This window comes from Symphalangus syndactylus, chromosome X, assembly GCF_028878055.3.
Source record: "Symphalangus syndactylus isolate Jambi chromosome X, NHGRI_mSymSyn1-v2.1_pri, whole genome shotgun sequence".
NCBI classification, from domain to species: Eukaryota; Metazoa; Chordata; class Mammalia; order Primates; family Hylobatidae; genus Symphalangus; species Symphalangus syndactylus.
In genome coordinates, this window is record NC_072447.2 from 138995174 (window position 1) to 139008578 (window position 13405).

General features: G+C 43.3%; 1 long non-coding RNA gene and 1 other non-coding gene across 2 annotated transcripts; both read right to left on the bottom strand.

Annotated features, from left to right (window-relative positions):
- Positions 1–4505: 4505 nt before the first annotated feature.
- LOC129476605 (small nucleolar RNA U13) lies at positions 4506–4609 on the bottom strand. Its single transcript, XR_008655029.1, has one exon. It is a non-coding gene; the product is annotated as a small nucleolar RNA U13 (small nucleolar RNA).
- Positions 4610–5166: 557 nt separating this feature from the next.
- On the bottom strand, positions 5167–13405 carry LOC134736075 (uncharacterized). The gene is made up of 3 exons (XR_010119774.1): positions 13252–13405; positions 12669–12796; positions 5167–5413 (listed from the first exon to the last, which is right to left on the bottom strand). It is a non-coding gene; the product is annotated as an uncharacterized lncRNA (long non-coding RNA).

Genomic DNA, 13405 nt, shown 5'->3' on the forward strand with positions numbered 1-13405 from the left:
TTGAAGCTATTTTGTGTATCACTGGACTCAGCAAATGAGTAAATAGGCTGAAAAATGCATAAATAGACTGGGAGTCAGGATTCTCACCGTGGGAAAGGGGAAATACAAGTTATGTTACGGGGGAGGGAGTGGAAGAACCATGTGATGTGGGACTGGAATATAGCTACTAGTATGAACTCAATTCTATTTATTTATTTATTTATTTTGAGACTCAGCCTCACTGTGTCACCCAGGCTGGAGTGCAGTAGCATGATCTCTGCTCACTGCAACCTCTGCTTCCTGGGTTCAAGCGATTCTCCTGCCTCAGCCTCCCGAGTAGCTGGAATTACAGGTGCATGCCACACACCTTGCTAAATTTTGTATTTTTAGTAGAGATGGGGTTTTGCCATGTTGGCCAGGCTGGCCTCGAACTCCTGACCTCAAGTTATCTACCTGGCTCACCCTCCCAAAGTGCTGGGATTACAACTGTGAGCCACCATGCCCGGCCTCATGATTTTTTTTTTTTTTTTTGAGGCAGAGTCTCGCTGTTTCGCCCAGGCTGGAGTGCAATGGCATGATCTCGGCTCACTGCAACCTCCGCCTCCTGGGTTCAAGCAATTCTTCTGCCTCAGCCTCCTGAGTAGCTGGGATTACAGGCACGCACCACCATGCCCAGCTAATTTTTGTATTCTTTTTTTTTTTTTTTTTTTTTTGAGATGGAGTCTCGCTCTGTCGCCCAGGCTGGAGTGCAGTGGCGCAATCTCGGCTCACTACAAGCTCCGCCTCCCGGGTTCACGCCATTCTCCTGCCTCAGCCTCTCCGAGTAGCTGGGACTACAGGCGCCCACCACCACGCTCGGCTAATTTTTTGTATTTTTAGTAGGGACGGGGTTTCACCATGGTCTCGATCTCCTGACCTCATGATCCGCCCGCCTCGGCCTCCCAAAGTGCTGAGATTACAAGCGTGAGCCACCGTGCCCGGCCTAATTTTTGTATTCTTTAGTAGAGACAGGGTTTCACCATGTTGGTCATGTTGGGTTTGAACTCCTGACCTTGTGATCTGCCCACCTCGGCCTCCCAAAGTGCTGGAATTATAGGCGTGAGCCACCAAGCCTAGCCGGCCTCATGATTTTAAAATGCACGTCTGTCTAGTAAAAGGGCCTAGAATCAATGACATCCCAATGGCAGTGAGCACACAGCATCTAGTTATTGTACAGTAATCCTCCCTTATCTGTGGTTTCATTTTTTGTGGTGTCAGTTACCCACAGTCAACCACAGCCCAAAAATATTAAATGGAAAATTCCAGAAATAAAGAAATCATAAGCTTTAACTTGTTCTGAATAGCATGATGAAATCTTGCACAGTCCTGCTTTATCCCTCCCAGGACATGAATCATCCCTTTGTCCAGGATGTTCATGCTGTGGTTACTACCTGCCTGTGCCTGTTATCAGATTGAATGACATAGTGTGTATAGGGTTTGGTACTATCTGTGGTTTCAGGCATCCACTGGAAGTCTTGGAATGTAGCCCCTGAGGATAAGGCAATGTTACCCAAACACCAGGGGTTTGGTCTAGGTCCTGCTGCTCACCACACAGAGAGCCAATAACTGAGATGATGATTATTGCCAAGGAAGAAGGCTTTAATTGGGTGCTGCAGATGAGGAAATGAGAGCTCAGTCTCAAATCCATCTCCTGGACCAACAAAAACTAGGAGTTTATACAGCAGGCAAGAAATGTAACAATGAGTGAGAAAACAGGAACTAGGGAGGGGCAAGGAAGCAATCATGATGAATAAGGGGTCCGACATCTCATTGTCTCCAGGTGGTGATGTGGTGAGTTTCAGTTCTTTGATACTTTTTTTTGAGACAAAGTCTCATTCTGTTACCCAGGCTGGAGTGCAATGGCAGTATCATAGCTCACTGCAGCCTCCACCTCCCAGGCTCAAGTTATCCTCCCACCTCAGCTCCCATGGGTAGCTGGGACCACAGGCTTGCATCACCACACCTGGCTTATTGTATTTTATTTATTTATTTATTTATTTTCTTGAGACGGAGTCTCGCTCTGTCGCCCAGGCTGTAGTGCAGTGGCGCAATCTCGGCTCACTGCAAGCTCCGCCTCCCGGGTTCACGCCATTCTCCTGCCTCAGCCTCTCCAAGTAGCTGGGACTACAGGCGCCCGCCACCATGCCCGGCTAATTTTTTTGTATTTTTTAGTAGAGACGAGGTTTCACCGCGGTCTCGATCTCCTGACCTCATGATCCGCCTGCCTCGGCCTCCCAAAGTGCTGGGATTACAAGCGTGAGCCACCGCCCCCGGCCGGCTTATTGTATTTTAGATAGAAACACGGTTTTGCTAGGTTGCCCAGGCTGTCTTAAACTCCTCGACTCAAGTGATCTGCCTACCTGGGCCTCCCAAAGTTGATCCTTTTTTTTTTTTTTTTGAGAGGCCCGACAGTCCTTTCCTGAGGAAAGAACTCAGCTAAAACAAATACAAATTTCAAGCTTGGCCGGGCGTGGTGGCTCATGCCTGTAATCTCAGCACTTTGGGAGGCCAAGGTGGGTGGATCACCCAAGGTCAAGAGTTCGGGACCAGCCTGGGCAACATGGTGAAATCCCGTCTCTACTAAAAATACAAAATTAGCTGGGCATGGCGGCAGGTGTCTGTAGTCCCAGCTACTCAGGATGCTGAGGCAGGAGAATCACTCGAATCTGGGAGGCAGAAGTTACAGTGAGCCAAGATCATGCCACTGCATTCCAGCCTGGGCAACAAGAGTGAAGCTCTGTCTCAAAAAAAAAAAAAGTTTCAAGCTTGGAGACCAGAAGTGTCTGTCAATTTCTCTGTTTATGAAAAAAAAAAGTATCTATGGGGCTATTGGGTTGGTTTCAGGGGGACTACTATATTCTGAATACCACCTGCCTCAGGTGGGGGTCTCTGGAAACAGAAGCTGTGATGGAGTATAAAGTACAAGATGTTTACTAGAGATCAACCAATGTATACCTATGGAAGGACCGAAGGAAGCAGGACTGAGAAGAGAAAGAAGATGAACTGTGTTGCGGACCTCAACCAACCCAGCAGGGCGCTCTGATACAAGTATTTTGTCCCAATAGAGTGTCCCAAATGGGGCTGAAAAGCCAGGCCTTTTACTTCTGTCTCAGTCACTAGACATAGGTGGCCCCAGAAGGGCATGCACCTAAGTGAAAGTGTTTTGCAGCTGAGGCAGACATTGAAGGAGCAGACAGCTGGAGGCTGCCCACTGGCCACACTCCCGATAGATAGGCAGCAAGCCCTTTCTACTTAAAATTTAATTTAATTTAATTTTGTTGTTGTTTAGAGATGGAGTCTCACTAGGTCATCCAGACTGGAGTGCAGTGGCACAATCATATTTCACTGCAGGCATGACCTCCAGGACTCAAGTGATCCTCCCACCTCAGCCTCCCAAGTGGTTGGGACCGTAGGCGTGTACCACCATGCTCAGCTTCAAATTATTTCTTAAAGGATGATCTGGTGGCACATGTTCATGTCTAAAACACTGTTCCCACTCAAAGGAACTACATCTCCTTGGAGAAGTGGCTGATTCCATGTCCAGGGCAAGGGAAGAACAAAGTGAGTCTGGAACATCTGGTAATGTGAGGAAGCAAGGAATACTCTAAAATTGATAGACTCATGTTAAAAAGATACAGAAGGCTGAGTGTGGTGGCTCACGCCTATAACCCCAGCACTTTGGGAGGCCAAGACAGGTGGATCACTTGAGGCCAGGAGTTCGAGACCAGACTGGCCCACATGGCAAAACCCTGTCTCGACTAAAAATACAAAAATTAGTCAGGCGTGGTGGCATCCACGTGTAATCCCAGCTACTCTGGAGGCACAAGAATTACTTGAACCAGGGAGGCAGAGGTTGCAGTGAGCCAAGATCGTGCCACTGCTCTCCAGCCTGGGCAACAGAGTGAGACCCTGTCTCAAAAAATAAATAAATAAAATAAATAAATAAATAAAGATACAGGAGTCAGCTAGGAGGGGCCCCCACTAGCCAAATTTGGGACAATTTGAGCATCAAAATGAATAAGGACAGGAATGGATTGTAACATATTGAATAAAAAATTTGGCCAGGCATGGTGGCTCACACCTGTAATTCTAGCACTTTGGGAGGCTGAGGTGGGCGGATCACAAAGTCAGGAGTTCAAGACCAGCCTGGCCAGTATGGTGAAACCCCGTCTGTACTAAAAATAGAAAAATTAGCCAGGCGTGGTGGCATGTGCCTGTAGTCCCAGCTATTTGGGAGGCTGAAGCTGAAGAATCGCTCCAATCCAGGAGGCGGAGGTTGCAGTGAGCCGAGATCGCGCCACTGCACTCCAGCCTGGGTAACAGAGCGAGACTCTGTCTCAACCAAAAAAAAAAAAAAAAAGAAAGAAAGAAAGAAAAGGAAAAAAAGAAAAAAAGAATTCATGGGTCCATACTGATACTGAAGAAAAAAATTCAAAAAAGGATAGGGGAGAAGAAAAAGATCTTTTCTTTTTCTTTTGTTTTTTTCAGGCCAGATGGGTAAGATGCCAATGTCATAACAAGGTTCAAGGGTGGCACATCTCACACATGTGCATGAACACCCAATCTTCATGCTGATGAATTACAAAAGGATTGAAAAAGCTCTTCTTTACAGGAGAAATCCAACTAATAAATGTAGGATAAATGATAAAAATAGAAAAGCATTATTTTATAACCACCATAGTTAACTGATTCAAGTAAAAATCATCAATGAATGCTGAAACCATCAGGTGAAAACATACTGAGAAATAGAATATTTACACCCTCTCAAAATGTTGTTAAAATGGGAAAGTTCCCTTATCCCTCTCACAGGGCGTGCGATGGAGGTGTGGCTTGCTTCTTCGGTGCCTCACTGCTCAAACTTCTAGGAAAGCATGCAGATGGGCAGGTTGTGGGGCTCCGACCCCACGGCAGTGGCTAGGAGTGAATGTTTACAGCTCCTGAAGCCCCAGTGGGCGTGTGTTACAGGATGTTCTTTTAGTTTGCCATCTATAGGCGACCTGTGCTAGCTCAATTAGACCCCCTTCTTTATCACAAGGACAGAGGGATTTCTGTATCCTGGGGTTTCTTGCCTTGGTGTACCAGAAGAATCGGATCACATGTGAGCCTGGAGAATGAGTGCAAAGTTTTATTGAGTGGAAGTAGCTCTCAGCAGATAGGGGAGCCAGAAGGGAGAAAGTTTTCCCCTGGAGTCAAGCTGCTCAGTGGCCTGGGCTCTCCTCCAACCACCCTGACCAAACTCCATGTCATTCCGCCAGTTGATGGCCTGCTGGCGTGCCAGCATCTGTCTTGTGCTCTTCCACTGGCATGCTCCCCTTGACGTCCTCTCAACGTCCAGTCATTTGTGTCTTCTTCTGCCGACGTGTTCCTTTCGACGTCCAGCCACTTGTGTGCCTGCCTGTTAGGGTCTCAGAGTTTTTATAGGCACAGGATGGGGGCGTGGCAGGCCAGGGGGGTCTTGGGAAATGCAATATTTAGGCAGGAAAACAGATATGCCCGTCCTCATCTAGGTCTGTGGACACAGGCCTGGGGTGGAGCCCTAGCCAAGGACCACGCCCTTCCCTTCCCAGCTCTTCCCTGCCCCCATTCCATATCATTACTTCACAGATTACCTATTAATTCTAAGGCTAAAAGAAACTCTTACAATGGAGAAGTCTGATGGAAACCACCTGAACTCAGTGATCAAACCTCACATTAACAATAGTGGGACAAGGTGGCATTATGTGCCCTCTGATGTGGTGCACTAAGAACACGACATCACTTCTGTTGTATTCCTGCCAAAAATGGGAATGGTCACAAATCCAAATTGAGGGACATTCTGGGCGAAAAAAAAAAAAAAACTAACCTGAGCTCTTCAAAATGTCAATATCACAAGAACCACCTCACCCCAAAAAAACAGCTTGGAAATATTCTAGATCAAAGAAGGCTAAAGAGACTTGACAATAGTGTGATATTTGGTTCTTTTTTTTTTTTCCACTGATGCCTCAAATTCCTAGTTCAAGGGAACCTCCTGCCTCAGCCTTCTGAGTAGCTAGGACCACAGGTGTGCACCACCACATCCAGCTAATTTTTAAATTTTTTGTAGAGATGAGTTTTTGCCATGTTGACCAGGCTGGTCTCAAATTTTTGGGCTCAAGCGATCCTCACGTCTTAGCCTCCCAAAGTGCTGGGATTACAGGCATGAGCCACCGTGCCTGGCCAATCCTTGATTACATTCTGGATTTTAAAATACTATGAAGTATAAACAACTGCGAATATTTGATTTCAGATGTAAATTTGATATTATATCAATGTTAAATTTTCCAAGTATGATTATTATACTATGGTTATGTAGGCATATGCCTTTGTTTTTAAGAGATACATGAAGTATTTAGCGGTGAAGTGTCATATCCACAACTACAACTATCAAATAGCTCATCAATAGATAGATATCGACATACACACAAATAAAGCAAATGTGAAAAATATCAACAATTGATGAATGTAGGTAAAGGGTATATAGGTTTTTATTATGCTATTCTTGCAATGTTTCTGAAGGTTTGAAATATTTCAAAATAAAAGTTGACAAAAAACAAAAGTGCAAACAAAAACAATTTTCCAGAGATTAAAAAATAGAAAATAGAATACATAAAACAATAATAATGATTATGAAACAGGAGCCTGCAATAAGAAATCCATTGGAAAGAAAGAAAAAACTTGGATAAAGAACAGAAAATACAGCAAAATCAACAAAAGTTGTTTCTTTGAAAATATCAACAAAATTGACAATCCTTCAGTTACAACGACCAAAAAAAAAAAATTGAGGACTCAAATTACTAAAATCAGAAATAAAAGAAGAAAGTGTATTATTACTGACCTTACAGAAATTAAAAGAATTTCTGGGCACAGTGCCTCACACCTTTAATGTGCTGGGCACAGTGCCTCACACCTTTAATCCCAGCACTTTGGGAGGCTGAGGCAGGAAGATCGCCTGAGGCCAGGAGTTTGAGACCAGTCTGGGCAACATAGCCAGACCCTGTCTCTACAAAATATTAAAAAGTTAGCCAAGTGTGGTGGTGAGTGCCTGTAGTCCCAGCTATGGGGAGATTGAGGCAGGAGGATCGCTTGGGCCCAGGAAGTCAAGGCTGCAAAGTGAGCTGTGATGGTGCCACTACACTCCAGCCTGGGTGACTGAGAGAGACTGTCTCAAAACAAAAGAAAACCAAAAAAACCAAACTGGAAGTAAAATCGCAGAGAACAAAAACATTAGAGTTGGGGATGGGGTGGGAGAAATTGCCTTGCTTGGGAGAAGGATGGAGATAGTGATTACATTTGGAGTGTATGATATAAATAGAATGCATGACTTCTAAAATGACTGGGGTGACAGGGAGAAGAGATGAATAAAGAATAAAGCTGGGCACAGTGGCTCGCGCCTGTAATCCCAGAACTTTGGGAGGTGAGTGGGGTGGATCACTTGAGGTCAGTTGTTCGAGACCAGCCTGGCCAACAGGGCAAAACCCCATCTCTACAAAAATACAATAATTAGCTGGGCATGGTGGTGCATGCCTGTAATCCCAGCTACTTGGGAGGCTGAGGCAGGAGGATCATTTGAGCCTGGGAGGTGGAGGCTGCAGTGAGCTAAAATCGTGCCACTGCACTCCAGCCTGGGCAACGGCACAAAGCCTGGTCTCAAACCAACCAACAAACAAACAACAACAAAAAACAAAAAAAAAAACCCAAAAGAATAAAGCCAGAATATTGAGTCAAACAGACAAACAAAAGTTGCAGAATGATATAGACTAATGGTACCACTAATGTACATTAAATATAAAATCATGAAACAAAACCAACTCAGAATAGTAGTTGACTCAGGAGAAACAAGGGGATAGGACTGGAGACAGTAGAAAATATTAAATATTTTATCTGCAACATTCAATTATTTTATTTCCCAAAAGAGAAACAAAGTAAAAACAACATCAACAACAAAACAACAACAAAAAACTTCTTATTGACCAAGTCTGAAAAAAAATAAACAGAGAGACAAAGTAAATATAAACTCTTAATAGTTGTGAATTCTGGGGCCAGGCGTGGTGGCTCACGCTTGTAATCCCAGCACTTTGGGAGGCCGAGGTGGGCGGATCACAAGGTCAGGAGATGGAGACCAAGATGAAACCCCGTCTCTACTAAAAATACAAAAAATTAGCCGGGCGTGGTGGTGGGCACCTGTAGTCCCAGCTACTCGGAGAGGCTGAGGCAGGAGAATGGCGTGAACCTGGGAGGCGGAGCTTGCAGTGAGCCGAGATCGTGCCACTGCACTCCAGCCTGGGCGACAGAGCAAGACTCCGTCTCAAAAAAAAAAAAAAAAAAAAAAAAAGTTGTGAATTCTGGGTAGTGGGAGCATGAGTTTTATATTATTTTTTGTACTTTGCTTTTTAAGAAATGTCTGGGCCAGGCACAGTGGCTCACGTCTGTAATCCCAGAACTTTGGGAGGCTAAGGGGGGCGGATTGCCTGAGGTCAGGAGTTCGTGACCAGCCTGGCCAACATGGTGAAACGCTGTCTCTACTAAAAATATAAAAATTAGCCGAGCGTGGTGTCAGGCACCTATAATCCCACCTACTCGGGAGGCTGAGGCAGGAGAATTGCTTGAACCCGGGAGGCGGAGGTTGCAGCGAGCCGAGATCATGCCACTGCACTCTAGCCTGGGCAACAGAGCGAGATTTCATTAAAAAAAGAAAAAATGTCTGAAAGCCTAAAAAATATGTGTGCTGATCAGATTTACAGCCCACATTTATTAATTTCATATGTAATCTTGGCCTAATCATATAACTTTTTTTTCTTTTTTTAAAGACTATAAAAAAGCTAAAGATAGGCCGGACGTGGTGGCTCACGCCTGTAATCCCAGCACTGTGGGAGGCCAAGGAAGGTGGATCACGAGGTCAGGAGATTGAGACTATCCTGCCTAACATGGTGAAACCTTGTCTACTAAAAGTACAAAAAATTAGCTGAGCGTGGTGGCGGGCTCCTGTAGTACCAGCTACTCGGGAGGCTGAGACAGGAGAATGGCGTGAACCCAAGAGGTGGAGCTTGCAGTGAGCCGAGATCACGCCACCGCACTCCAGCCTAGGCGACAGAGAGCGAGACTCCGTCTCAAAAAAAAAAAAAAAAAAGCTAAAGATAGTCCATTGTACTTGTGTAAAATGGGAATGTCAAGATGGAAAGGTGGAGAAAGAATCTAACATTTCCTGAACACCTACTACCTGTCTGATGTTGTGCTAGTTTCATTACATGTGGTATGTAATTTAATTTCATTCTCACAATAATCCCATGACTTAGATAATGCTAGACCTGAACTGCGATGTAGAAACTGAGATGAGGTAAATTAGTCATACTGGGGTACACATAACACTGGGGATACATGAAGAATTTCCAGGAGTCCGTGGGCACAGTCAGTTGTGAAGAAATCATTCTAGACCCTTAACTTTTAAAAAATGATCTGCCTGAGAAAGCTGTGTCTGAGGCAGGTGGATTCTCCTTTTCCTCCTCCTTTTTCTCAACAGCACTTCTCCCATTTTACAAAAGAAAGACAACCCCTTTCTCCATCACTAATCTGACTTTGATGTATTTTGCCCCAGGGGATATAAACTTCCCCGTGCCAAACAAAGGGAGAAGCCAAAATAAGGGTGGTGTTGTGGAAAAATGAGTGACCCTGAATGCTGCATAACAAGACCTTTTGCAACACAGGTAGTTTCCAATTCTTTGTCTTCAAAAAAATTTCTGAAGGATCTAATGGAATTGTCAACCAATAAAATCATTAAAATTAATTTTTGACAATAGATTCATGATGGGATGGGATTTCGGTTATATAACTCAGAAGAAACACAAAGGTTTATATGGTAACACTGTGAGAAATGTCCTTCTACTTATTTATGTAAACAAAGCTTCTTAGCCTTAATATTTTTAAAACATGTAAAAAGTCGAAATAAATTTGATACAGAGCCCTGTCTCATTCTAACCACAAGCAACATTTATCCACAAATGGCATGAACTAATTGAAAGACTTCATCCATGTCTAAGAACTACATTTCCAAAAAAGTTTACATTGTGCATTTATTTTTCAAATCTTGTTAAATATTTAAGTTATCTTGATTAATTGTGTACTAAAGATAACTCTATCCAGAAAACTTTTTTATATTCCACCCCCAGACAACTTTTTTTTTTTTTTTTTGAGACGGAGTTTCACTCTTGTTGCCCAGGCTGGAGTGCAATGGCACAATCTCGGCTCACCGCAACCTCCGCCTCCCAGGTTCAAGCAATTCTCCTGCCTCAGCCTTGCTAGTAGCTGGGATTCTAGGCATGTGCCACCACGCCCGGCTAATTTCTTATTTTTAGTAGAGACGGTGTTTCTCCATGTTGGTCAGGCTGGTCTCGAACTGCCGACCTCAGGTGATCCGCCAGCCTCGGCCTCCCAAAGTGCTGGGATTACAGGCGTGAGCCACCGCGCCCAGCCTAGAAAACTTTTAACATGTAGAACTTTATGGTAAAAGAATTTTAAAAATGTAATTTATGTACATATTTGCATTGCAGAGATGTATATAGAGTGATGAAAAACAGACTTACACGTGTAAAATATATTACGTTAGTACAAAATTCTGTGAAAGTGAAGGAGATATGACTTGAAGAAAAAAGGAACAATGCAAAATTTCCAACTGTTAATTAAGTTAACCATGTATAATATTTAAATGGCTAATGGTGGGTATGAAACAACTACTCTATTTAAATTTAATTGGATAGAATAAAAAAGTGATGTAATCATTTTAGAATGTCAGTATATACTATATGCCCCAAATAACTTCGTTTTGTAACTATTTAAACATGGGATGAAAAAGTTTAGATACCAGCTTATAACGTGAATGGTAAGTAAAATGTCTCACTCGCTATTGTGTACCTAGTGCACCAAGCACAGGGCCTTTCTTATATTAGACAACCACATAAATTATTTCTAAACTGAATGATGTGGGGGCACACAGGTTTTCAAAATTATTTTAGGAAGCACATGAGCAAAAATGAGCTAGATGGGAGGAATAAGTTCTGGTGTTGTATGGCACTGTAGGGTGACTATCGTTGATAATTATTGTATATTTTCAAAAAGCTAGAAGAGCCAAATTGAATGTTCCCAACACAAAGAAATGATCAGGCCGGGCACAGTAGCTCACGCCTGTAATCCCAGCACTTTGGGAGGCCAAGGCGGGCAGATCACCTGAGGTCAGGAGTTCGAGATCAACCTGGCCAATATGGAGAAACCCCAAGTCTACTGAAAATACAAAATAATTAGCCGGGCATGGTGGTGTGTGCCTGTAATCCCAGTTACTCGGGAGGCTGAGGCAAGAGAATTGCTTGAACCCAAGAGGCAGAGGTTGCAGTGAGCTGAGATTGCGCCACTGCACTCCAGCCTGGGCACTCCGTCTCAAAAAAAAAAAAAAAAAAAAAAAAAAGATCAGCATTTGAAGTGATGGGTATGCTAATTATCCTGATTTGATCATTACACATTGTATACATGTATTGAAATATCACACTGTACCCCATAAAGATGCACAATGATTATGTGTCAGTTAAAAATAATAGTAAAAAAAAGATTATTTCTTGACATGGAAAAAGATGCTTATCATTAAACAGATTACCAGGTCACCAAAATAGAAATTGTTTATATCAGGGGTCAACAAACTTTTTCTGTGAAGAACCAGTAAATATTTTCAGCTTCGTGGGCCATATGATCTCTGTCACAACTACTCTGTTCTACTGTTGTACTGAGGAAGTAACCACAGATAATATGTAAACAAATGAATGTACTTGTGTTCCAATAACACTTTATTTCTCGACACTGAAATGTGAATTTCATACGAATTTCACATGTCACAAAAAATATCCTGCTTGAAATAAATGAACTGTAAAAACATTTGAGACACATCTGGAGAATTCAGAAGCCTGACTGGGTATTTTTTGGTGTTAAGAAATTTTCGCTAACTGTTCCTAGGTGTGATGACGATATTGTTCTTATGTTATAAAAAGGAGAAAAGCATCTTTATCGTTTAGCCATGTACACTGAAGTATTTCTGGATGGAATGATATGATATTTTGCATTTGATTTAAAATAGTCCGGTGTATGTGTGTTGGAGGGAATTGGTAGGAGAACCACAATTAAAACAAAATAGATCATGTGTTGATAATTTCTGAAGTTGGGTGTTGGGTGCATGGAAGTTTATTACATTATTTTCTCTATTATGTATATGTTTATATTTCACCATAATGAGTTTTCAACATGGCGAAACCCCATCCCTACTAAAAATACAAAAAATTAGCCAGGCGTGGTGGTGGGCTCCTGTAATCCCAGCTACTCAGAAGGCTGAGGCAGGAGAATCGCTTAAACCCGGTGGGCGGAGCTTGCAGTGAGCAGAGATCACGCCACTTCACTCCAGCCTGGGCAAAAGAGTGAAACTCCATAACAACAACAACAACAACAACAACAACAACAAAACAACACTATTATAATTTAATGCTTACCATGTTCCAAGAAACTGAAAGTATAAACAAGGAAAATACATTGCTTGCCCTCAAGGAGCTTATGATCTGCTGGGGAAAATAGACACATGAAATGACCAGGTATGTCACGATTACCTGTTGTGCTATTCGCATGAACCAAATGCCACGGGAGAACTGGATTCTGCCTGAGTTGGTCAGGAACGGCTTGAAAGAGACGGCAAGGTTTCACTATTTCAGAAGTAGAATTTCTAGGACTTGATGACCTATAGGATGTGAAAAAGATGGAGTCAAAAGTAATAGCTTTTACTTTGGCCACCTGGGTGGGTGGTGTGCCATTAATGGAGACAGGAAATGGGGGGGAAGAAATAGATCAGGGTGGGGCAGGCAGGGGAGAGTTCAGCCTTGGACCTGCAGGAAGTTGTTGAAACTGTTCTAGGCAGAAGGTTACTCAGTTACCGCAGTAACTACAGTTTCAAGAGGGGAATGCACAGGATGTTTTTGGAGATCCTTCTAGATCCCGGACTAACAGCCTACAGGCTGGGGAGAGGCAGGAGGTAAGCCTGGCTGGAGAAGTAGATGTGTTCTCTGAGAGCTGTTTTGGGCTCCACCATTGACAGGACACGTGATGATCATGAAATGGAGCCACTGCTTCCCTGTGGATTCCATTGACAAAGTCAGATGAAGGTCTTAGCACCACTTTGGGGGAAAAATCACTAACCTGAAAGAAGCAGCCACTTTGGATGACTGCAATAAAAGTGATGAACAGTGTTCTTTCATTGTTTTGGAAGTAGAGTACACAGGTTTCCATTGTGGGCTGTGGAACTATGCTGCTTGGTTTTAAATCCTGGTTCCAAAGTTGCTTAAGCCTCAGT